Source organism: Canis aureus, chromosome 36 (assembly GCF_053574225.1).
Source record: "Canis aureus isolate CA01 chromosome 36, VMU_Caureus_v.1.0, whole genome shotgun sequence".
NCBI classification, from domain to species: Eukaryota; Metazoa; Chordata; class Mammalia; order Carnivora; family Canidae; genus Canis; species Canis aureus.
In genome coordinates, this window is record NC_135646.1 from 16,201,235 (window position 1) to 16,228,005 (window position 26,771).

Below are 26,771 nucleotides of genomic sequence, written 5' to 3' on the forward strand. Positions count from 1 at the left end.
CTTCGGCTCAGGTCATGATCCCAGAATCCCGGGATCGGGTCCCGCATCAGGATCCTCAGCATCCTCACAGGAACCTGCTTCTCCCTCTGTCCTGTGTATGTGTGTGTGTGTGTATGTATGTGTGTGTCTCATGAATAAGTAAATCTTTTAAAAAATGTATTTATTTATTCATGATAGACACACAGAGAGAGGCAGAGACATAGGCAGAGGGAGAAGCAGGCTCCCCCAGAATTCGATCCCAGGACCCCAGGATCATGACGTGAGCCAAAGAAGACAGACGCTCAACCGCTGAGCCACCCAGGTGCCCCAGACCCAGAAGTCTTGTTTGAGTTTCAGCACGATTGCTAAATATCCAACCTTTCTTTGCCTCCTGGAAATAATAATAGTACCTCGCAGGGTTGTTGTGAGAATTAAATGTGAAAATGCACGTAAAATTCCTTAGTATTGTGTTGTACTTAACAAGGATGTGGGAAATGTTAGGTATTGCCGTAATGTGTTAAATGCTATTATATAATTAGGCGTGCCTGGGATTTCTTCCTTTTGCATGTGGTTAAGTGAACTGGTTTTAATTATGAGTAATACATGATTAGACAACCATGATGGTTAAGAGTGAACCAGTTTGCTCTTGGTAAGATTTTAGAGGAAAATTTCATCACCTTTTCCTGGAAGTAAGACCCATTGTCAACCAAAAGTCCTGTCTAATTAAGTGACTGAATAGATTTAACACATCCCTCAGAAGTGAGGCTAGCTTTCCTAAGTACTTGACATTCTTTTAACACCTATAACAAAAAAAGAGGAACTGAACACGGGAACTAATGAATTTGATGATAATCAAGAACTTAAATTCTTGCCTCAAACTCACCTTTACTTTCTCAGATAAAATTATTGTTAGTTATTGTTGAGATGCCACGAGCATAAATACCTTCTGTCAAAAACCACTAAGTTGGGTAGCGGGTGGCTCAGCAGTTTAGGGCTGCCTTCGGCCTAGGGTGTGATCCTGAGACCCGGGATCAAATCCTGCATTGGGCTCCCTGCATTGGCCTGCTTCTCCCTCTGCCTCTCTCTTTCTCTCTGTGTCTCTCATGAGTAAATAAATAAAATCTTAAAAAAAAAAAAAAAAAACTACTGTTGTCTTTCTGCCAGTTAGTAAATATTATCAAGCTCCCCTACTTGCCAGGCACTGTGCTAGGCTCTGAGGATATAAAGGCAAGCAAAAATACAGCCTGCTCAAGGAGAGACATTTATCAAGTAAGTATTCAAATATATAACTAAAAATTATAAGTAAAGCATAGAGAGCGATGACCCTGATTGAGACTGGGGAACAGGCTGGTGGTGGTCAGAGAAGAGCTTATTTAGGAGAGTAACATCAGGGGAGCCTGCTTCTCCCTCTGCCTGTGTCTCTGCCTCTCTCTGTGTGTCTCTCATGAATAATTAAATAAAATCTTTAAATAAATAAATAAATAAATAAATAAATAAATAAATAAATAAAAATTTAAAAAGAATATTCACATTCATTTATTTCAGCCTCAAATAAACAAAAGCCTGATTTTTAAAAACTAGATCTATTTTTTGCCATATTCAATGGAGTCTGCTCACATCCCTGCGTATTCTTTAGTAATTTCTTAAAGAAAGACCATTTCTTCCATTTTATATTTTCCTCAAGCAATCAGTAAATAACTTATTCATCAAACTTGAGAGAATGCCCCAAAAGAATTTCTTTGGAAAAGCTGGTTTTCTTCTTGCTGAGCCAGACAATTACTGTGTTTTCTAGCCAGTTGGATTATAGCAAGTCAGTGAGATCACAGCAAGAAGCCCAGCTATGTTGTACCCGTCTTCATCACAAGAAATGAACTCATCTACACGAATCATTTGGTGCAAAATAAATAAATTCCTTTAGTAGAACATTATCACAGGATCAGAATGTCCTACTTTGGAAAAGAAGGAATGAGCACAATGTAGCTTTACAGTAACAGCAGGAAACCATTATTTTGTTGCTCACAGTGGTATGTTTCAGCCCATGTTTTCTTAGAATGAAACATAAATCCAAAATGTTAGCTAAACTAATCACAAATAATATCAAGTGAGCTCTGATTATAGCCAGTGATCATTACATTAGCTGGAAACCCAGGAATTTGCTACCTTTCAACAAAGTCATGTTAGTAATGTGAATTATTTCATAATACACCCTAATAAGAAGATTAAAGTAAGATGGTAATAATAATATCTCACAATTCTTGAGCTCTTTCCCTAAGCCAGGCACTTTGAGAGACACATATATATGTTGGACAATTCTTTTTTTTTAAGTGAACATAACTTCAAGATTATATTGTCTTCATAATGAAACAAAATAGGACATGTAGAACTAGATCACTTGGCCCCTTCTCTTCTTTTCAAAATGCTTGCTTCTCTTAATAGCCAATATTCTCTTGAATCCGCAGTTGGGATCAACACCTTCAAGCCTCAGCACAATCTTCTTTGTAGTTTTAGCTTTTTCCCGGAAAATGGGTCCACCCCCCATAGCCACTCTACTTCCTGTCATAATGCTGCTTTCCCTGGGCATGCAGAGAATCCTTGCCCTTCTTGTCATGTGTCACTTTGTGGGGTTTGTGCTTGCCACATTTCTTTCAGAAAATCTGGTGGGTTTTAGGAATGGTCACCATGTTTGTGAGAGCTCTAAGTGGAAAATATCTTGTACAATTCTTAAAACAACCCAGTAGATGGTTTATTGATGGGCTTTCTCCCCAGATGGCAGATGAAGAAACTGAAGTTGACTATAATAAAAAAAAATGATGTGATACATATGACCACTGTCTTTGATCTGCCATTATAGGGGAAGAAAAAAAGTATATTTTCCTCTTCCTCTTCTCTGAGCTGAGGCCCCTGTAACAAAAGACAGATTATTAAGGGATTTATTTATTTATTTATTTATTTTTTGCATACAGATTTTTTATTTGTTTTTTTTTTTTTTTTTTTTTTTTGCTTTGTTTGTTTTTATGATAGTCACAGAGAGAGAGAGAGAGTCAGAGACACAGGCAGAGGGAGAAGCAGGATCCATGCACCGGGAGCCCGACGTGGGATTCGATCCCGGGTCTCCAGGATCGCGCCCTGGGCCAAAGGCAGGCGCCAAACCGCTGCGCCACCCAGGGATCCCGCATACAGATTTTTTAAATGGAAGTTTCACATGACATGGAGACTTCATAAGGAAATAACCCAAGGAAACAGTTACACCTGAGTGTTTTTATACTTTGGCCAAAAATAGAGCCTCATGGAAAATGTGCTGGGACAAAGGTTTATGAGCTGAGAGTAGTACAGTGGGGGAAACATAGCAAGGCTTGTTTGTTCAGATTCTTCTGAGTTCCTCCTTCCTCAGAGGTAAAGATGCCCTTCCCTCAGGGTATGTGGAAGGCATGCACGTCTCACGTGATTCTCACAGGACCTGCTTCCAGGAGACCTTCCTGAACCCTGGAAACACACTCCTTCAGCATCAACTATTCAATATACCCAGGTGCCCTATTTTGGGGTAGCATGTCCTGTACTTCAATCCACCATAGATACAGCCACAGTCCCAGCTTTGGACCACAGAAGGAGCAGCAGCTGCCTTCTTGGACGCCTTTCAGAAAGTGGCTGACATGGTGACCAACACAGGAGGGGGCGTCTGGGTGGCTCAGTGGTTGAGTGTCTGCCTTTGGCTCAGGTCATGATCCTGGGTCCTGGGATCAAGTCCCACATCGGGCTCCTCCTCCTTCTTCCCTTGCCTCTGTCTGTGCCTCTCTCTGTGTGTCTCTCATGAATAAATAAATAAAATCTTTAAAAAAAATCAGTATCTATGGTAGATTGAGAAAAAATGTGAAATAGTACATACAAATAAGGCAATGGGAAGAGGGATCAGGAGGCAGGAAAAAAAATGGTAATAGTAGCAGATGACTGTATCAGACATGGAACTTCTCTTGACCACCTCATTTCATGCCCACAGCGACCTGGTCGAATAGGTACTCTTCTTATCCTTCTTTTACAGATGGAGAAATTGAGGCTCGGAGCCTTTGACTAACCTCGGCAAGGCCTCACAGGGAGGTAGTAAGTGGAACTGTGATTCCAAACCAGGGTCTGCTTGACCCCAGGGGCCTCGCTCATCACTACCATAAAACACAGCCCCGGGACACCCGTGTGGCTCAGTGGCTGAGCATCTGCCTTCAGCCCAGGGCCTGATCCTAGTCCCACGTTGGGATCTAGTCCCACGTCGGGCTCCCTGCATGGGGCCTGCTTCTCCCTCTGCCTGTGTCTCTGCCTCTCTCTCTCTGTGTGTGTCTCTCATGAATAAATAAATAAAATCTTAAAACAAAACAAAACAAAAAACACGGCCCAGGACTGCTCGTGGTTGCTGGTGGATTTCGTGGAAGCACCTGGTGAGGACAGGCGGCAGGAGAGAGGGCAGTTTAAGAACAGAAGAGACAGGGTGACAGCGAGAGAAGACAGACATGGAAAACTGGAAAGGGGACGTAGAACTACAACTACGTAAGCACCTGGACGTATTTAGGCCTCCCAAGGAAGAGTGGGCAGCAGGGCAGAGACAGAGACCAAGCTGGAGCGTTGCTGGGCCCGGGACTTCTCTCCACCCGGGTGACCCGACATGTGTCCTCGGCTGAGGAGGGGGTTCTGGGTCCTGGAACTGCAGCACTGATGAGGCAAGAGGGCCCGGCACACCAGTTACCTGGAGCGGAGGGGCTGGAGCTCAGGCTTGGCTCCCCTCCTCGGTTGGAGCAGCTGCAGCAGCACTGAAAGTGTCCTGGGTCTGACTGCAAAAAGAAAAAAAGGAAAACCAGAAGGAGAGGAGAGGAGAGCTACACATCTCTGAGTACCGTATCTGTTCATCTTGCTTATTGGTCTCCCGATTCCAACAGTCCTATTAGGGATCCCACTGCTAACACATAGTCTTCAAGAGGACAGGTGGGGGTGCAGGGAAGAGAGTCTGGAAACCCTAAAGAAAGAATCTGCCTCCGCCATGCCAAACTTGGGGTGCTATCAGAATTCTCTCCCCTGAAGCCCTTCCCTACTGATCTGGAATTCCACTTAGCTCTCCTTCCCTCTGAGGGAGTGCTTCCCCAACTTGATGTTCAGTTCCATCATGATCCTAGGAGTGGGAGGTAAATTTAGGCTTAGAAATTGAATGGACCAGAAAGAAACTTCATATACATCTTTTTTTTTTTTTTTTTTTTTTTAAGATTCTACTTATTTCTTCATGAGTGACACACACAGAGAGAGGTAGAGACACAGAGGGAGAAGCAGGCTCCATGCAGGGAGCCCGATGTGGGACTTGATCCCAGGACCCCAGGATCATGACCTGAGCCTAAGGCAGATGCTCAACCACCACCCAGGCGTCCCACTTCATATACATTTTTAAAAAATCTTACCTCACTCCCATCCTCCTGTCCCTCTTCATTGTCCTCCCACAGTCAGATCAACACTCTTGGATTTAAGATCTATTAAAAGATCATTTTTTAAAAGATTTTTCTTTTTTTTAAAAAAGATTTTATTTATTTATTTGAGAGAGAGAGTGGAAGATCGAGCACAAGTGCTGGGGAGGGGCAGAGGGAGAGGGGGAAGCAATCAGGGAGCCCCACATGGGTCTTGTAAAGTTGCTCCCGCCCACGGTGATAAGAAAAGAGGCTACAAGGCAAGTGGATCCGAGAGATGAACCTTATTGCAAGCACCCTCGGGTGAGGTTCCACGACTCACGGGGGGGCGGGGGGAGTGTGAGTCGTGGAAGTCGTGGAAGTCGCGCTGGGAGGGAGTTGGCAGGGTCCTTCTATGGGGTTGAGGCAGGACATAGGCTTGTGTCCATATTAGGTAAGGTATGGAGGTCGTGGGGTGGGAGAAGCCCCTGAGGGACAGTTCCCAATTGGGAAGTTCCTGGGTGGAAAACTTCAGTTTCCTGGTGGTGACCTGGAGGCCGCAGTGAAGGTGGCGGGGAGGTCCGCCATCTTGGAGAGGGTTGGCGGGGTGGTCCGCCATCTTGGAGCCCCCGTTTCCCCGCCGCCCGTCATTCCGACCTCTTTATATTTATATTGGTGTCAGGGGGCGTCGACTCTGGCTACTTCCTGCTGTCAGTGGGACGTCGTAGAGGCCATCGGATGTGGGCAGGCGGGAATAGGGCTGTAGGAGGAGTTGGTTGCCTGATACCCTGGTTATTTCTTGCAGGCGCTCCCTAAGCAACGTGTAAGGCAGGGAGCGATTGAGATTAACAGGAGGAGTATACAGAGGGGCGCTGCGAGGGGGAGGAGCCAAGTTACCCAGGCTTGGGGACTGAAGCCCCAGATGGAGTCATCTTGGTGTCTCGCCCGGATCCGGTCTTTGAGTTCTTTGACCTTAGAGGTGACTATGCCGAAGTGGTTGACGAAGTAGCAGCACTCTTCGTTTAAGTAAAGGCATGTTCCCCCTTTTTCGGGGTGAGGAGATCTAGGGCGCGTCGGTTTTGTAGGGTGACGGCGGCTAAGCTGGTGATCTGAGTCTGTAAGGCGGTGAGTCTGTTATTCGTTCCATGTCCTCATTGAGTGCCTGGGAAAGCTTATAATAGAAGTTAATGGAGGTTCCCAGCCCTGCCGCCCCAGTTGCCACACCGATAGTTAGTCCTGCCCCTATTAAGAAGGGAAGGCAGCTGGGAGGTAGGGGACAGTTGAGATAAGAGTTGTTCAGATGAGTAGATGCTGGTGGTAGGAGACAGAAGGATGAGAGTACAATCCAAGGAATCATTGGCGGTTAGGCAGCAATAGATCCCTTTTGGGCAGGAGAAGAAGATTCCCGAGGGGGCAGGGGAGAGTGGAGGTGTCTTTCCCTGATAGTAGGACCTGTGCATAGAGGTATAGGCCGAGAAATAGCGTGAGGGAGCTGAGCCCCTCACGCAGTCACATGACTCTGCCTAGATTTGGGGACTCCTGAGGAGTACGAGAAGGAGCCCTAACCAAGCAGAGTTTGGTGGGGCCCACCATCCGGGAGGCCCACTTACTGTCAGAGGGGGCCCGTTTAAGGTTGTTGATGTGCACCCACGGCTGGTGGCCCAGTAGCTTTGCCGCAGTTGGGGTGGTGAGGATGACAGTATGGGGCCCAGTCTACTGCGTCTATAAGGGACCAGGGTTGCGACTCCTGAGGAGAACCTGGCCCCCCCGGGAGCAGTTTCTGGGAAGGAGTCTCATCATCTTCAGGGTTGTTCCGGGCTGGGGTGACTGAGTCAGCATGAGCTCTCAGGAGAGCCCAGAGCAGAGTGAGGTAAGGCAGATAGGAGAGAAGGGGTGGAGGAACAGCAGGGAGATTGTGATCTATGAGGAAGGGAGGACCCTAGAGGAGTTCAAACGGGCTTAGTCCTGAGGGTCCATGGGGGGGCCGCCCTCAGCCTAGTGAGGGCAAGAGGTAAGAGGGTAGGCCAAGAAAGACAGGTTTCCAAGGTAAGTTTGGTGAGTTGGGCTTTAGGTAGGTCGTTGGCCTTTTCTACTTTACCCGAGGACAGAGGATGGTAAGGGATGTGCAATCTCCAGGAGATGTTGAGACTTTTAGCCACTTGCTGGGTTATGCTGGATATGAAGGCAGGTCCGTTGTCTGACTTGAGGGTTCAGGGCAGTCTGAAACGGGGAATGACGTGTTCAATAAGGATTGCAGCCACCACGTCCGCCATATCGCGGGCAGTGGGATAGGCTTCTATCCAACCTGTGAACGTGTCAACCAGGGTTAGTAGGTAGCGGAGGTTTTTATGACGGGGCATGTTGGTGAAGTCCAGCTGCCAGTCTTCTCCCGGCTGGTGGCCTCGCAATTGGTGGTTAGGTTCTGGCCTATGGATCCCATCTTGTGCACTGACAGCCGAACAGACAGTGCATGTCCTGTGAACGGTTTCAATGACCTTGGACAGAGAAGGGTGGTAGAAGAGAGGTTGTAAGAATTGAAACAACGCCTTGGGGCCGATATGGAGCGACTGGTGAATTTCTGTGACCAGGGTGTGAGCCAGGTTTTCAGGTATGGCAGTGCAGTTCTGCATGTGGATCCACCCTTTGTTCCCTAGTTTGCCCCCCAACGTTTGGAGTGCTAGCGTCTCTTCCTCGGTGTAACAAGGTTGATGTGCAGTGTTGAGGAAGAGTACAGGGGCAGGAGTGGCGCTAAGGGCCATCTGCCTGGCCACCATATCAGCTTTATTGTTGCCTAGGGAGACCGAGTCAAGGGTAGTTTGGTGTCCCCGGCAGTGGACGATGGCGACCTTGGTGGGTAGGCGTAGGGCCTCGAGGAGCCTGGCAATGAGCGGCCCATTTACGATAGGGATACCTTTGGTAGTCAGGAATCCCCTTTCTTGCCAAATAACTGAATGAGTGTGGGATATGAGGTAAGCATATTTGGAGTCAGTGTAAATGGTGACTCGTTGTCCCTTGGACAGGTGGAGTGCCCGGGTTAGGGCTATCGGCTCCACCTTCTGGGAAGTAGTCCCAAGAGGAAGGGGGGCTGCTTCAACAACTGCCTCAGAGGTAACTACGGCATAGGCGGCGTGGCGTAGGCCATCTGAGGTCAGAAGGGAGCTGCCATCCACAAACAGGATGTGATCAGGGTTAGCCGGAGGTTGGTCAGAGAGTCCAGGGTAAGAGGGGGTAAAGTCCTCCAGAAGTTGAAGGCAAGAGTGAGAAGGGTCAGGGGTAGGTAAGGGTGCAGGCAGTAAAGTCGCAGGGTTTTAGCGGGGGGAGACAGACAGAGATATCTGAGGGTTTTCGACAAATAACAAATGGAATAACTCACCCGGGAGGGAGTCATCTGGGCCAGAGACCGATGGCCAAGGAGGTCCGTGAGTCGGTGGGGGGAGTAGACTGTAAGAGGCTGTCCTAAGGTCAGTTTTAGGCCCTCCTTAGTGAGGGAGGCCACGGCAGCCAGCGCCCTGAGACAGGGTTATCAACCCCGGGTGGTGGGGTCTGTTTGGACAGGTAGGCTACTGCCCTGTATGTAGGCCCGGTGGGCTGGGCTAGAAGGCCGGTGGCCGACTCAGATCATTCATCTGTGAAGAGATGGAACGGTTTAGCATGGTCTGGGAGAGCCAGAACTGGTTCCTTAATGAGGCAGTCTCAGAGCCTCGAAAATCCATGCTGGATTGAGGCAGGATCAGTTAAGGGACCCTGAGGGGTTTCCTTGGCTGCTTGATATAAAGGCCGGGCCAGGATAGATAAGTTTGGAATCCAGTGTCTAAAAAACCCCACGAGTCCTAGGAAGGAGAGTATCCCATCTGCACTCTGAGGGGAGTTCTTGGAGGAGGTGAATACGGTCCCCAGTAAGGGATTTAGAGGTAGGGGTCAGAGTGATCCCTAGATATGTGACTGATGGGGTACATAGCTGGGCCTTAGACGGGTTGACTCTATACCCCCTAGCTCCCAGGAAGTTTAGTAGGGTAGAGGTATCTTCCTGGGAGGTGAGGAGGGAAGGGCTACAGAGAAGCAGGTCATCTACATACTGTAGCAGGGTACTGGCCTCCAGGAGACATTCCTGGAGGTCAGCTGCCAGGGCCTGGCCGAAAATGTGGGGGCTGTCACAACACCCTTGCGGTAGGACTGTCCAGGTAAGTTGTCCAGAAACATGGGTGTCTGGGTCTTCCCAGGTAAAAGCAAACAGGAAATAGGAGTCAGGATGCAGGGGAATAGTAAAGAATGCATCCTTTAGGTCGAGAACTGTGAAATGAGAGGTGCCGGGAGGGATGTGAGACAGTAGGGTATAGGGGTTGGGGACGACGGGGTGGAGTGGGACAACAGCTTCATTAATGAGCTGTAGGTCCTGTACCAGCCGATAAACCCCTGATGGCTTTCGTACAGGCAGGATTGGGGTATTGCAGGGGGAGTTGATAGGAATGAGAAGTCCCTGCTGCTTTAGGTGGTCTATTATAAGTTTGAGACCCCTACGATGGGTAAAGGAGATGGGGAACTGAGCCCTAGAAGAGTATGTGGAGTTATTCTTTAACCGGATATGAACAGGACTGTGGTGGGAGGCGCCGGTGGGTTTGGATGTATCCCAAACTTGGGGATTAACGGTGGGCAGATTTGTAGGGATGGGAGTTGGAGGAGAGGGGAGGAGTGGCAGTAGAAGACACTCCGAAGCTGAAGGAGAAGGAGAGAGACGGATGGTGGCCCGCAGTTTTTGGAGGATATCCCTTCCCAAGAGAGGCACTGGGCAGGTGGGGAGTTGGCAGGATCCTTCTATGGGGTTGAGGCAGGACATAGGCTTGTGTCCATATTAGGTAAGGTATGGAGGTCGTGGGGTGGGAGAAACCCCTGAGGGACAGTTCCCAATTGGGAAGTTCCTGGGTGGAAAACTTCAGTTTCCTGGTGGTGACCTGGAGGCCGCAGTGAAGGTGGCGGGGAGGTCCGCCATCTTGGAGCCCCCGTTTCCCCGCCAGCCCGTCAGGTCTCAATGCCAGGACCCTGAAATCATAATCTAGCAGAAGTCACATGCTTAAACAACTGAGCCACCCAGGTGCCCCAAGATAATTTTTTAAACAAACGAATCATGACTCATGTATGAATATAAAATTAACATGTCTCAAAGGTTTTATTTAACTCATTAGTGAATGATAGAATCAGTAAGCTGTTACCACTGGTTAAAAGGAGAATTCAAGGGGTGCCAGGTGGCTCTAGTTGAGTGTCTGCCTTTGGCTCAGGTGGTGATCCCGGGGTCCCAGGATCAAGTCCCACATCAGGCTCCCCAAAGGGAGCCTGCTTCTCCCTCTGCCTGTGTCTCTGCCTCTCTCTCTCTCTCTCCCTCTCACTGTATCCCATGAATAAATAAATAAAATATTTTTTTAAAAGAGAGAATTAAAAATCATACATATAGGGGATCCCTGGGTGGCTCGGTGGTTTAGTGCCTGCCATTGGCTCAGGGCGTGATCCTGGAGTCCCGGGATCAAGTCCCACATCGGGCTCCCTGCATGGAGCCTGCTTCTCCCTCTGCCTCTCTCTCTCTCTCTCTCTCATGAATAAATAAATAAAATCTTTAAAAAAAAATCATACATATATAGGCCATCAGGAATGTTGAAATGAGTTTATAAACAGTTGCAAAATTGGCAAAACTGGTTAGTACTTCACAGGCAATAATCTATTGCATTCCACTAGACACAGTTCATATTGCTATGGACAAAGATCATTTGTGTTAGTATAAGTTGTCAACAATGTGTGCAACTGTGAAATATTCATGCAGTAACAGTCAGAGAACCTGAAAAGACACACCAGGATACTCAGAATCTGTCTTCCCATTTCAGTATCCTTCACAATTTTTCCTGACAGGCCCTAAATACTGAAAAAATTATGATCTCCTTTATCATAGATAATTCAACATAAAAATATATGTATATATACTAAACCAAACTCATAAATTAATGAAAGTAAAATAGGTCTTTTTTCCCCCCCAGAATTTTCTTATTGCAAAATTATACACTAATCCATGGAAGTTAAACCTTTTAATGTTTTACTGCCTTTGCTTTGCTGGCATACTAATTTAGTCTGCTTTTGGCCACACTGGTGATATCTTTAGTCAAGTTCTTTTATAGGCGAATAGGCTGAGTATTTTCTAATGAAATAGATCAAAGAAAAAAGAAAGGAAGAAATATTATGTAGTACTGTCACTGTAAATGGGTAAAATATCTGAAATAAAACCCAACCATAGGGGGGCTTGGCTGGCTCAGAAGAATAGGCGACTCTTGATCTTGGGGTTGTGAGTTCAAGCCCCATGCTGGGAGTAGCAAAGACTTAAAAATTTTTTAAAGATCTTAAAAGAACCACAACAACCCTAAGTAATATTTTTCAGGACACCTACATATCACAAATCCTATCTTACACTATACTTCTGTAGTAAGACTACTGTAGTGATTTTAATTCTCATGTTCCACTTAAGTGTGTCAAGAGGTTGAGGGGTATGTGTGTGTATTTTTTTGAGCAGTATGATAGGATGTCACCTTGAAAACACTTGAGATATTTGCTGCGTCCGTTAGTTAAAAGAATCATTTTTTTAAATTATTCAAGGTAAAAAACTAATTACAAATTTAAACAAACTGTTTTAAATACTATTTGCCTAGGGAGCAAGCAGCTTTTCCAGATTTGAAAATGAGAAGGTGGGGATTGGATAGGGGGATAAAGATAAAAAATTGGAGGCTCGTGGTTATACTTTGCTCCATTTGCTCTAACCCTGAGCTGGGAGTAGAAATAGTAAGGACAGTATATAGTCCAGTAGACTATGAAGGGTGCCCGGAGACAACAGCAGCCATGCGTCCCTGGATGACACTTGCCAGCTGGGACTGTTAGCCACTAGCACCATCAGCAAGCCCCAGTGGTTTGCCAGGAGGACTTGAGCATGGGAAGGCTGTTGTTTTGTGGTTAACACTTCCACCCAGCTCCATGTGGCAAACATCCAAATTAGACAAAACTGATGGCCAGGCTACTGCTATTCCACATCTGTTTGGGTTCCTCTTGATTCTCGCTCCAAGCCATGATTTCTACATTCTGACTCCTGGCTGATCTGGTTCCTGCAGCTTTATTTGTTTTTGGTCTTACTGAGTGAGTGTCGGTGCTTGGCCAATAAATAAGCTATAGTCCCTGACGCCTGGCTTCCTATCGCTGGCTGGCTTCATTCCTCTGCATGTGGTAGGACAGCGGTTCTCCGGGAGTCAAGTCTGCTCTACCCTGTGCGGTGAGTCCTCCCTTCCAAGGTCCCCAGCAGCAGCAGCAGCAGCAGCAGCGGAGGCTGCACGTCCTTCAAGGTCACTCTCTACTTCGTGCCCTGACGGGCTTGCTTTCTCAAGGCTCTGCTGCTCCCTCCAGGAGCCCAGCAGCACTACCTCAAAGTATTGCTTGACTCAGGTTTATCCAGATAAACTATTTGATTGCTGAAATAATTCCAGAATTCTGATGCTCCCAACGTGCAATAAGAAAGAGAAAGGAAGCAAAAAAGAGTAAAGCCAAATTTCATTTTGACCATAATGACAGGAGTTGATGTTTAGTAGGTAAAATTATTGACGTATAGCAATGTCTATATTTATTGAAGATCTTCCTCACTTGTTCTTTCAACAGGTGTTTCTTGGGCATATGCAATGTTCTGGGAATTGTTCTAGCAACTAAGGATATAGCAGAGAATTTTAAAAAGACAAAGTTTTGGTACTCAGCTTACATCTAATGGAGTTTCTTAGAGAGAGGAGGTAAATAATTAATGATTTAAAGAGTTCTGCTTTAGAGAGCGGAGAACTTTCAGGGTCTAATTGGTATGCTAATACGTGTTCTCTCACTTAATCGCAGATAAAGTACCCATTTAATTTGTGACCCCTACCTGAAATCAGGGCACAGTGCTCCAAAAGATAAAGTCCCGCAAGCCTTGAAGAGTTGAGATATATAGCAAATACCCTGGCTTGTATTTTTTTTCAACTTTTTATTTTTATTTTTTAAAGATTTTATTTATTTATTCATGATAGACAGAGAGAGAGAGAGAGAGGCAGAGACACAGGCAGAGGGAGAAGCAGGCTCCATGCAGGGAGCCAGACGTGGGACCGGATCCTGGGTCTCCAGGATCAGGCCCTGGGCCAGAGGCAGGCGCTAAACTGCTGAGCCACCCAGGGATCTCCTTTTTCAACTTTTTATTATGAAGAATTTCAAACATTCAGAAAAGTTGAAATAATATTGCAGAGAATAATTACATACTTATAATCTAGATTGATTACTAACATTTTGCCATATCTGGTTGACCTGTAATTATTTATATATTTTCAACTTATTATTTGAAGATGATCTCATTGCAAAAGAGTTACAAGAAAAATTCAAAGAATCCTCTCAAATCACTTTTACCTCTATTCACCAACTGTTAAAATTTTGTTCCATTTGCATTTATATTGTCTCTGTATGTGTGTATGTAGTTTTTCTGAATCATTTGAGAGGAAGTTACATACCTCATGCTCCCTTGTCCTTGTATATTTTAGTGTCTATTTCTTAAGAGCAAGGACATACTTCTACATAATTGCTGCATACTTAATAATCTAAGGAAATTTTAAGTCGATGCAATACTTTTAGCCAATCTCTAATCCACATTCCAGTTCTGTCAATTGATTCAATAATGTTCTTTTTTGCCTTTTATTTTTCTCTAGTATAGGATGCAGCCCAACATCATATATTACATTTAGTTGTCATGTGTCTTTAGTCTGTTTTAATATGGAACATTCCCATGGCCTTTTTTTTTTCTTTTTTTTTTTTCCCATGGCCTTTCTTTGTCTTTGATGACATTGGCAGTTTTAAAGAAAACAGAACTTAAAGAAAAGTTCCTCATTTAGAGGTTATCTGATACCCATCTCATGTCACAGGTTGAGTTCTTCTAGAAGAAAACTCAGAGACAGTTTATTTATTAAATATTTTATTTATTCATGAGAGACACAGAAAGAGGGGCAGAGACACAATCAGAGGGAGAAGCAGGTTCCCTGTGGGGAGCCCCAGGCAGGAGTCGATCCCGGATCCCGGGATCATACCCTGAGCCAAAGGCAGGTGCTCAACTGCTGAGCCACCCAGGCGTCCCTAAAAAAAAAAAAAAAAAAGATAAATGCAAAAAAATCAACATCTAATTAATCGTCACAGATTACATTTTTTTGGCCTTTTTAATTTTTATTTTTTAAGAAAGCTCTAGGGGCACCTGGGTGGTTCAGTCTGTTAAGCATTTGCCTTCCGCTCAGGTCATGATCTCAGGGTCCTGGGATTGAGCCTTGAGTCAGGCTTCTTGCTCAGTGGGGAGACTGCTTCTCCATCTCTCTCTCTGCCCCTCCCCTCTACTCCTGCTCTTGCTTGTGCTCTCTCTCCCAAATAAATAGATAAAATCTTTAAAAAAGAAAAAAAAAGAAAAGAAAGCTCTACACATAATGTGGGTCTTGAACTCATGACCCCAGATCAAGGGTTGCATGTTCTACCCACAGCCAGTCAGGTGTCCCTCTTCTCTCTTTTAATCTGGAACTACCCTTTAAAAAAATTATTTAAAAAAAAAGATTTTTATTTATTCATTCTTGAGAGACACACAGAGAGAGGCAGAGACATAGACAGAGGGAGAAGCAGACTCCCTGTGGAGAGGCTGATGCCTGACTCAATCCCAGGACCCTGAGATCACAACCTAAGCCAAAGACAAATGTTCAACCCCTGAGCCACCCAGGTGCCCTTGGAATTACCCTTCTATGCGTTTTTCCTTGACAAAGACTAAACAGAACAGGTCTGATGTTGTGAAGAACCTTCCTATTTTTCAGTGTTTTTCAAATTTGAGTCTTGTGACTTTGATATCACAAGAACTGAAGAAAATATGATTTGCTTTTAATTCGATGATTTTAAGTATTAATATAGATAAAACAATTTTCAAAGATGTGGACTATCTTTGCTAGAATAGTCATTGAAGGCCTGCTTTTATATTCATTATTAATAAAGGAGAGTCATAGAAAAGTAAAGAGATAAAATGATTTATGACACCAAATTTATTACACATTTATAAAATCAAGTTAACTCAGTATTTGTGCATGTGTGAGTGTATATACATAGCCAGATAATACTTAACCTTCATATTTTCTTCCCTAGCAAAGAATGAAACAAAAAACTGCTTTGTGGTTTGTTTGTTTGTTTTTTTTTCTGTAATTTGCTAGTGAAAACAGGAAATGAAAGAATCATATTATCTTGTCCCATCATATTATGTTGTACCCTAATCATATTATATGATATTGTTACTAAAGCTTCTTTAGTCCTTTAAATGTAGCACTCATTATAAGCAGCTCTAATCCTCTTAAAATATTATGACTCATTCATTATAACAAATTAAGGAAGACATGAGACACAAAGATCTTTTCAGATTATTTCCAGACAAGCTTCTTTAACTAATGTCCTTCAATTGAGCTAGTTATAAATTTTCTGATGGAAAATAATTATTTCTGCTATATATTAGTCAAATACTTTCAAAATTTGTCAGTGGCCACTGCTTTGACAAGGGACAAGAGTACCTTCCTCTTTCTCCTTCTTTTCCCCATCCCTTCTCTATCCTTTTTTCCTTTCCTTTATTGAAAGAATTTACTGCTAAAACTATTTTATAGTATGCATTTTCCACCCAAACCAAGATATGGCCTGTAAACATTAAAGGAAGTGGGAAAATCAGGACGCTTGGGTGGCTCAGAGGTTGAGCATCCACCTTGGGCTCAGGGTGTAATCCCCGAGTTCCAGGATTGAGTCCCACGTCGGGCTTCCTATGTGGAGCCTGCTTTTCCATCTGCCTCTGTCTCTCTCAATAAAACTTAAAAAAAAAAAAAGGAAGGAAAATCATTAACATAAAAGTTACAATTTTATTTTTTTTTAAAGATTTTATTTATTCATGAGAGACACAGAAAGAGAGGTAGAGACAGAGGCAGAGGGAGAAGCAGGTTCCATACAGGGAGCACGACATGGGACTTGATCCTAGAACTCCAGGATTATGACCTGAGCTGAAGGCAGATGCTTAACTGTTGAGCCACCCAGGCATCCCAAAGTTACAAATTTATGTGAGATAAATATTAAGCTAAAGATTTAGTTTTATGTGGAGGATAAAATACAGTAGAGAATTGGTCAGTTTTGCCTATTCGAAGCCAATATGCTTTTTGATTCAGCCCCATTCCCTGGATATTTATTGTGTTCCATCCCTGTACTGGATCCTTGAATCACAAATTTGATTGATTGATTCATTGATTGATTGATCAGTTCACTCACTTATTGATTCATTCACTTTTATAGTCTCTACAACTAAAGCAAGTTTATGAAGGAGAAGAAGGTGGTGGAAAGAATATACATGTTTCCATAGCTTTTAACTGGTAAGTGGGCTATATTAGTATACTTAAACTTAATAAGCCTAATTTTTAACCTTTTTTTAAGATTTGTTTATTTATTTTAGAGAGAGAGAGCACAAGCAGGAGAGGTAGAGGAAGATAGGGAATCTCAAGCAGATTCTGAGCTGAGCACAGAGCCCAATTCAGGGTTTGATCTCATGGCCATGAGATCATGACATGAGCTGAAACCAAGAGTCGATCCTTAACCTAGGCCCCTTTAAGCCTAAGTTTTTAAAGAACACCATGCTATTTGGCAACACTACGTGGTTGCCAAATGCACAAAATATGCCTATTCAAACTCCCCATCAAAGTGACATAAGCAAAACTAACAGAGTAGGGACCTCAGAAAACTCTGTCCTCCACAAAGCAACAAGAAACTGGCAAAATGGTCTGAGTCAACTTTTTCAGAACTCTGATATTTATCCAAAGGCTTGCAACAATCTGGGAGTGTTCATTAAAAACAAACAAAAATGGCTCAACTCAGGAGCGCCTGCGTGGCTCAGTCAATTAAGCATCTGCTTTTGACTCAGGTCATGGTCTCAGGGTCCTGGGATTGAGCCCCAAGTCAGGTTCCCTGCTCAGTCTGCTTCCCCCTCTCCTCCTACCCCCTTGTTCCCCACCCCCACGCTAGTTCTCTCTCTCTCAAAATAAATAAATTAAATCTTTTTTAAAAAAGGCTCAATCTCAGTAAAAGAAATGAGCTGTGTGGCATTTGTAACTTAACCCTGTCTTATCCTGCTTTGCAGTATTATTGAAAACTAACAACCCGCATTCTCAGTGAAGACCAGCAGCCTGGTAGCAAATGAAAGGAACAGAATGTAGTTGTGGGACTCCTTAAAAGCTTCCTTCCCAGAGAATTATGTGACCTGTCTGGTGGCTCCCTGGAAAGCCTCACTTGCAAGACTATCTATAGTTGACCTAAGTCAGCTCACCTACAGTGAAAAGCTTTTTCCCCATAGCATTTGTCAAAAATAATAACAGGCAGTTACTTAGCTTTGCAGCTGCCTGAGGAGATGGATTCCAGTTGAAAGAAAGCATTAGACTAACTAAAAGCTTTATTTTTTTAAAAAAGATTTATTTATTCATTTATTTAGGAGAGCAAGAGAGGGCGTAAAGGGAGAGGTAAAGGGGGAGGGAGATGGGGAAAGCAGACTCCCCGCTGAGCAGAGAGCCTGACATGGGGCTCAATCCCAGGACCCTGACACCATGACCTGAGCCAAAACCAAGAGTCAGACTCTTAGCCAAACGAACCACCCAGGCGCCTGTAACCAAAAGCTTTAAAAGAAAGACTGAGAAAGGACACACATAGAGAGGCTTTGAAAAGCTCTGACTTCTACCTGACAATCAAGAAGATGACATTTAAGTCTAGAGCTGTGCTCATGCCCAGGGTCCTGGGCATTGCCAGGAAAGCCATGCAAAGGCCCTAAGCTTTCCCTTTGGATGACCTTGAGGGTTCTGCAAGCAGAAAATGAAGGCTAAGGCAGAGTTGAAAATGTGCCCCCAACGTGCATATAGTGCCCCTCATCGAAAACAAGATTTATTGGTTCCAGGCATTTAAGGAAATTTCCAGATCTTATATTATACCTTCAGAGCTTTGCATGATGGTAACAACAAAGGAAAGGTTGCATGAGCCATGGCACAGCCTACAGCTTTGATGTTTCTCTGCATTCCTGATCCCTCCATTTCAGTGCAGGCCACTAAGAATTTTCCTTACTTTCCTTCCAGCTCAGCCATACATTTAAGAAGATGATTTTTTATGTTTAGTCCAGTGTTTTTAGAGGTTTTGTAGTGAAATGTGTTTCAAGAATACGTAGAGTACCATATTGCCAGAAACATAACTCCACTCCACTTTTGAGCTCTCAGGGAGGCTCTACATACACTGTCATTTCACATTTGAATATGTATCCTAAGTCGCAGGGAGTCCTATAGACTGTGTTGGTGGAGAATCCCACTTGTCTTTTTCTGCTATTCCGCCTCAGAGCCCGGCTGGAAGCAGCTTCTATTTTCTTTCCTACATGAGGAGCTCCAGGAACTCAGACACCTCTCTTTCCCTCAGGAGCTGACTCTGCCCGCTTCTCTTGTTCATCTCTCCAACTGCCATATTCTTTACTCCACAAACATTTATTTTTACCTTTTACCTTTTTACCTAAGTCTCTTACTGTTAGTCACTAGAGGAGTGTAGTAGATAACAGCAACTTGATCAGTATGAAAAATTTCATAGTTTTACAAAAGGTCTTAGAATCATGGTCCTGGTTTCCTTCTAGAGTAAGTTTTTGGCTTCCAATTTTATCCTCTTAAAGAGTTGTTCCATATTTGGGGAAGACCAAAGGGATCCTGTTTCCAAACATGACCCTTCTTCCTAGATTGAAGACAGAGTGGCCTGTGAATGCTATCAGGGCAAAACAATAGGTGTCCCTGTCTTCTCAGGAAGACATTGGGTACCTCTGAGAATCGCCAGATTGAATGGTCCTCAAGTCACTCATCCTCTGTCCTGATCAGGAATATTATGGACGTTATTTTATTATCCTATTTTTTGATGATCAAAACACCCACATACAAACTAGTTTGATTGTGGTCCTATTTTTAACCACCTGATTAGCACAAGGCTTTATTCCCTCCTGCCATGCTGATTTGATAATACGTTAGACTATTTGTCTCTGTCCTTTATTTTTTAGCCTTTCTTTACTATTTTCCATCTCACTGTCTATGCTACATTTTAGGTACCCCCTTCAGATATAGCTTCTAGTTTACATTCTCCCTTTGACTGAGTCTAAGCTACAATTTTATGCATCCAATAAAATAAATTTCAGTATTAACTTTGTAATTTCTAGAAGTTCTGCATGATTCTTCATAAAACTTTCTTGGCCCAAAGTAGATACTCTGCCTAAAAGCCTAGTAATTATTAGTGCTTCTGTCTTAGGTATAAAGGGACTTTTTTTTCTACCTCCACCACTCCATATTCAGGTATTTATAAGTATTCTACTAACTCTTTTTTTTTTTCTCACGTGTAAAATGAAGGGACTAGATTAAATTCTCTCTGACATTTAATTTCACTTTAAGAGACTATGGATTCCATGATCCTTAAAGATTTATTTATTTATTTTAGAGAGAGAGCGCGCACGCATGCTCCTGTGTGAGCCGGGGGGGGGGGGGCAGAGGGAGGGAGAAAGAGAATCTCAAGCAGACTCCCCCTGAGCACAGAGCCCAGTGCAGGGCTCATTCCCACGACGACCATGAGACTGTGTATGACCTGAGCCAAAATCAAAATAAAAAGTCTGGCACTTAACCGGCTGAGCCACTCAGGTGCCCCAATAATTCTATGATCTTTGGCCACACTAACTTCACCTTCTTTCAGAGAGATTAAAAAATAGAAATTGGTTTGTAAGGAAAGAAGTCCCCTTCCCCAGCTGGCAATGGCAAGTTGAAAAAGATGAAAACAAATAGAAATGGCTGCTATATCTTTGGGGGTGAAAATGAGGCATAGGAAAATTGTTTCCCTTCATGGTACATTACTTGCCATACATTTATCCTTCATGGCACCCCATCCCTCCACAGACACCTAGTGAAGGCAGCCCTACATATATACATTGATGGGTAGGAGATTATGGCCAAGCCATAGACAGGACTGTACATCCTGACCAATGGATAGGAGAGCCATCAAACTGTATCAGGTGTAACATTATAATTTCAGGGTTGGCAATACTTTAGACATTATCAAGCCTGGTCACACTTAATTCCCGGTTTCTGGGATGCCTGGATGGCTCAGTGGCCGAGTGTCTGCCTTTGGCTCAGGATATGATCCTGTGGTCCCGGGATCGAGTCCCATGTTGGACTCCCTGCATGGAGCCTGCTTCTCCCTCTGCCTGTGTCTCTGCCTCTCTCTGTGTCTCTAATGAATAAATAAATAAAATCTTAAAAAAAAAAATTCCTGGTTTCCTCCTACAAGACCCTCAATTTGTGTCTGCCTCATTAAACACCTCCAAGTATGGGAACCGTGCCATCATCTGACACAGCTTTGCATTAGAATGAAAGCTCCCTGGGTTCTATTCACCACTATTCACTACTGTTTCTTCAGGGCCTAGAACACATAGTAGATGCTCAATAAATATTTTCTAAAATGTTTTTTGATAAATATTTTTTTAATGCATAAACGCCAATTTTTAACAACTATAATCTTTGGAAAGTTTTGCCTTATGCTGAGCTAAGATGTCTTTTTCTCATATCCTTAGTTTTTTCCTCTGGTCAGATAAAAGTTCCCTCATCTGCATACCAGACCTTGAACCATTTGAAAAAAGTTATCCTGCCCTCAGGCACCTGGCTGACTCAATCGGAAGAGCCTGTGATTCTTGATCTCAGGGTCACGAGTTTGAGCCCCATTACAAAAAAAAAAAAGAGAAAGAATGAAAGAGGAAAAGAAAGTTATCCTGTTCTTTCTTTTTTAAAATAAATAGCTTCCACCAATTCATTTAGCATTCGTCACATGATATAGTTTTAAGCTTTCTCTCTGTCCTGTTCTTTCTTTTCTGGACATGCTCAAGTTTATCATTGTTTCTCTGAGACTGTAATTCTCAGAAAACAATATAATACCCCCATGTGCAACCTGACCAGTTCAAGCGGAATTGGACAAACACTCCCTTAATTCTATTAAAACACCTCTAGGGCAAATTCACCTTTTTTCCCCTCTTTTTCAAGTAGTCACATCCCTTTGTTGACTCACCTAGAGCTTATGGTCAAGGAAAAGTCTTACATTGGTGCAGAAAGTTAGCATGCCCACATGTCAGAACAGGTTGCCACAGGACATTAATCACAGTGCCTTTGGTGAATGGTACACATGGTGGAAATGTGAGTGGAGGTGGTTCATTGGGACACTGCCCAAGTGGACCACATCCATTCCCTTCTCTTGGATGATAAAAAGACACTGAATAAGCCATTAGCCCATCTCCTTTTTTTTTTATAGATTTTTAAAAAAAAATTTTTTAAGATTGTATTTATTCATAGAGATGCAGAGAGAGAGAGAGGCAGAGACACAGGCAGAGGGAGAAGCAGGCTCCATGCAGAGAGCCTGACGTGGGACTCGATCCCGGGACTCCAGGATCATGCCCTGAGCTGCACGCGGTGCTAAACCGCTGCACCACCGGGGCTGCCCTAGCCCATCTCCTGTATCTTTGATGTAGGCATACCAAATCCGTCTTGGGAAAAAAAATTAGGGCCTGTAATTGCTGCCTAAGCGCATTACCAGCTAGGCCTGTCAGAAGATGATTTGTTTTGTATAGTAACTGGTATAAAGTTCAAAGCAGGTGTTGCTTAACAAGTAAATTCTGAAATGAGAGAAGACAGGTAATTTCTAATGAACATTCTGGATACTACCTTGAAGTCTTATTTTCCAGGTCAGTATGGTGGAATTAGATTTTGTTAGAAGTAGTAGGAAGGCTGTTCTGAATATCTCTTTTTGGAACCTGCAAAACTTGTTGATTATCTTGAATGCGAGCAACACTAAGGTGTCTCAGGCATTCTAGGGTTACTATTAATATGATTCTGCATGGTAGTTTTAAAGATGAACTTAGAATTGCCATGGTTTTTCTGCTTTTAGTAACTTTCTGTAATTGGACTTTAGGCTTAAAATGGTTTATCTAACTTTGCCTTGTTAGAGGAAATCTTTTTTTTTTTTTTTTTTTTTTTTAAATTTTTTTAATTTATTTATGATAGTCACACAGAGAGAGAGAGAGGCAGAGACATAGGCAGAGGGAGAAGCAGGCTCCATGCACCGGGAGCCCGACGTGGGATTCGATCCTGGGTCTCCAGGATCGTGCCCTGGGCCAAAGGCAGGCGCTAAACCACTGCGCCACCCAGGGATCCCTTGTTAGAGGAAATCTATGATGAGCAGAAAAGATACAGGAACCTCGTCTAAAAGTAGAATTTAAGTTTTTTTACTGTATCAAGTGGCTCGTTACCGGGTTCCTTCCAAATTCCTTGCCAGGAAATAAACTGCTTATATTACGTTTCTCTGAAGATATATTATGGGGTTTATATAGGTGCCAAGACATTTTTCTGATTTGAGTACCTGGTGAAGCACTTGGCTTTTGAGTCATCCAAAGTACTGAGACAATAGGAGTAGTGCAGATATATGCATATGTCTATTCTTTCTCCTGAACCATTGTACTTAATGACCCTCACAAGATCCCTTTTCTTTTCCTCAAGTACCTGACCTCTGTTTCTGGGACAAGGTGAGTCCTATCAAAGATGAAAGAAATATATTAAATACATGCAAATTATTTTATTATTTTATTTTACTGTGTCCAGAACCAACTTACAAAATAGTATAGTGATGAGACCTCAGAAGTGGTTCTTCCCTTTCATTTCTACCACTGTGAACAATACGTAAATGGAAAAGATGCCTATTATAAAATGAACTAAGGATAAAAGAAAGCCCTTAAAATATAGTCCTATGTTTTACTACTGAACCAGGATCTGATATTCCTCCCTTCCCTCCTTTCTCTTTTCTTTCTTTCATTTTTTTCTTTCTTTCTTAGTCAAGGAAAGAAGAGGGGAAAATATAAATGCTCTCTCTCCTTACCTTCTAGTTATACAAACTTAAAAGTGAAGAACTAGTTAGGAAGTAGAGATTCTATTTCTCCGGTGTGGCGTTCTACAGCCGCTTTGAGCACCACTGCATGTTTATAACCTTTTCTCACAGATGTTACATTTTATGAAATCTGACTCATTCGGGTGGTACTAGTATCTTTAGTACTAGAATTCCCTGAGGGCTGGACTATTACACAAGTTTGCTTCACTCAAAACCTGAAATATTTGAATAGAATATTTCCCGGAAAAAAAAGAGGCAACAAGAATTTGCCATAATTAAATAAATCAGAGAGCAGTGATTTCAAATTCCTTTTTTTTTTTTTTTTTTCTGGGAAGAATGAAGGAGGGACAATATTCTTGTTTGGGGAGGTTTCACTTTTATTTGCAGAATGTTTCTAATTTATGTGAGCTTTTCGTTTTGGACCTTGGTCTATAATTTTGTTTCAATGTGCAAAAAAACATTTACTAGAAGACATTTTTTGAATGCCCACTCTGTGCAAAACACCAGATTTGGTGCTTCTTGGAAGCATGGAGAATAGTAAAAGAGCTAGAAGACAATGTCCTGCCATCTTTGCATTTCTCATAAAAATTAAAGTTAAATATCACCTGTATTTTCCAAATGAGACCTCTGGGGTCCCAAGTGAGGTGACTCATCCAGAGCTCTGCAGCTAGTAACATATAGAACTAAGACTTAAGACCATCTCTCCTTAGTTCCAATGCTTTTTTTAAAAAAAGATTTTGTTAAAAAAAAAAAAAAGATTTTGTTTATTTATTCATGAGAGACACAGAGAGAGAGGCAGAGACAGAGGCAGAGGGAGAAGCAGGCTCCATGCAGGGAACCCGACACAGGACTCGATCCCGGGACTCCAGGATCATGCCCTGAGCTGAAAGCAATGCCCAACCGCTGAGCCACCCAGGTGTCCCAGTTCTAATGCTTTCTCAACACATTCAACACCAAGACTACTTGGTACCTGTGGACTTAAATGGGGTCAAGTGTTATGGGAAGGCCAACACTAGGATGAAGCAATTGACACAACATTCTAACAAGTACCAAAAATGCCATTAATCACAATGAATGCAAACATCTGCTGAACAAAAAAATCGAAATTTGAAGTGAAGTCAGAATCCAGCCCAGCTCTTATATGACCCTGCCTCACTTACCTTACCCTAATCTTGGCCCTACATCATGCAACTGAACTCTTGGGTAGACTAAGGAGACAAAGAATAAGGAAATACTCCCATGGCTGGGATAGTAGTAAATTATTACTATAATTGTAAGTCGTAACAGAATCCTTAAATGTTTATTTAGAGTCAGATGTCCAGATGTTTGGAGATAGATCATAAACTATCCACAGTGGTATATTAAGGCAAAATGGCTCACATTTATTTTAATAAGAAACAGACTGAGGGGCACCTGGCTGGCTCAACTGGTAGAGCGTGTGGCTCTTGATCTTGGGGTCATGAGTTTGAGCCCCACATTGGGTGTAGAGGTTACTTAAAAATAAAATCTTTAAAAAATAAAAAATAAAGGGGCTCTTTGGTGGCTCTGTCAGTTAAGTGCCTCTTTTTTTTATTTTTAAGATTTTATTTTATTATTTATTCATGAGAGATACAGAGAGAAGGAGGCTCCATGCAAGGATGCGGGACTCAATCCTGGGACTCCAGGATCACGCCCTGGGCTGAAGGCAGTTGCTAAACCACTGAGCCACCCAGGGATCCCCAAGTGTCTGACTCTTGAGGTTGGCTTAGGTTGCGATCTCAGGTTATGAGATCTAGCCCCAGCTCAAGTCCAGCTTTGCAGTCAGCATAGAATCTGCTTGAGATTCTCACCTCTCCTTATCCCTCCACGCACTCATGCTCACTCTCAAATAAATAAAATCTCTTTAAAAAGAAAACATAAAAACAAAGAAACAGAAGTGCATGGGGGAAAACTTGAGATGTGACAGTGGGTCATGGTAACCTCTGGGGAACACTGTTTCCATATGAACCTGCTTCCTTTCAAAGGCTTGGACAAAATGGAGCCTCACAGTGAGGTTTGGAGGGCTTTGATCAGAAGTAGAAACTGGGTTAAAATTTTTCTTCCCCTTTTTTTGATTTTCTTCTCTCTCATCCATGTTATATGCCTGAAGTGGTAAGCTAGGACATGGATAGGTACCATTTGAAAGTGCCCTTGCCGTTAGGAAGCCAAGAAGTAATTCCAGTGAATCCAAGAGGAAAGGAGAAGCCAGGTAAATTCAGTCCTCCAGGTTCATATGTGGTCCAGTTCACTTTGCCTGCCATGCAGCAGTGAAGAATTATGCACTTGCCTGAATGTTCTCAGAAATCCAGCTGCCATGGAACTACATGGGAGTTGGTTTAGGTTCCTGGTCAGTTTAGTTCTTCACTTTTCCACATCTTACAGGGACTTTAATAGCAGGGTCAGAATCAGCCCCAGGAACAGAATAGGTTCTGGGTAAATGGGGGCCTATGACACAGGATTAATATGCATCTGTGATGGGAGCTCAGAGTACAACTTGTGCTCATAGGCTGGTCCACTGGGCCTAGAGGTGGGGGTGGCAGGTGGTGAGTGGTGAGAGGAGTCTAAGAAAGAACCCAAACTACTTTCTTACGTCATTCTCGGCTCCCTTCTATCTAGTAATCCTCGTTTGTAGGGAAGAGTATGTCATTTTTTGTTTCCTTTTGTTTTTTCATGTAGCCACAGGTACAGCTCTAGGAAAGGAAAGCAGACTTATTCTCCAAAGTCAGTGTCATTCTCAGAATCTCTACTGCTTGAGAAAGGATCCTTGTGCCTTGGGTGCCTAAAGGTTAAGAATATGTGCATTCAGACATTTGGATAAGAATTCTAACCATGCCAGCTTGCCAGCTGAATGGTTTTTCCAAGTTCTGCAATTGTTTTCGTCTTTGGTTTCCTAATCAACAGATAGAAAAATAAGGGCTCAAAAAAAAATCTCAAAAACAGTTTTCATAGATTCTTGCTCTTAAAAGATGAAGACCCCCTTCTTTGCCCAACCATCAGCGCCTTCTGGACTTCTCCCCACCCCGCAGCCATGCCGGCTGTGCCTGAACCCCCTCGGTGCTCACTCAGTGAGGAATGCATCTGTTTGCTCCATTTGTTGGCTGGTAGGTTTTTAACATTCTCCGTTAGATTCTTGTTTCTACTAAGCCAAAATTCTTGTTTCTACTAAGCCAAAATTTTCCTGGCTGTTATGCCAACATTTTTTGCCCTAGTTCCAACATGGGAAACATAGAGAATAAATGTCTCAGTTTTTCCTCATCTCCAAGTATCCGAAGACAGCTATCAGACTCCATCAGTTTTCCTTTCTCAATGGTTTCCTTCAAA

At 43.3% G+C, this 26,771-nt stretch overlaps 1 protein-coding gene and 1 pseudogene across 26 annotated transcripts in view; one reads left to right on the forward strand and one right to left on the reverse strand.

The window, feature by feature from the left end:
* Positions 1-26,771, forward strand: part of CMKLR2 (chemerin chemokine-like receptor 2) — a 50,308-nt gene that overhangs the window by 8,229 nt on the left and 15,308 nt on the right. For 2 of the 25 annotated variants that reach the window (XM_077885513.1, XM_077885514.1), the window contains one exon: positions 16,758-16,834. The exons of 1 other annotated variant lie outside the window; for it this stretch is intronic. The gene's annotated coding sequence lies outside the window, so the exon portion shown is untranslated. 22 more of the 25 variants (XM_077885525.1, XM_077885507.1, XM_077885515.1 and 19 more) reach the window with 22 other exon arrangements.
* Positions 1,549-7,700, reverse strand: LOC144306157 (large ribosomal subunit protein eL42-like; annotated as a pseudogene). The gene is made up of 4 exons (XR_013373181.1): positions 6,288-7,700; positions 5,409-5,477; positions 4,709-4,793; positions 1,549-2,880 (listed from the first exon to the last, which is right to left on the reverse strand). The product of XR_013373181.1 is annotated as a large ribosomal subunit protein eL42-like (transcript).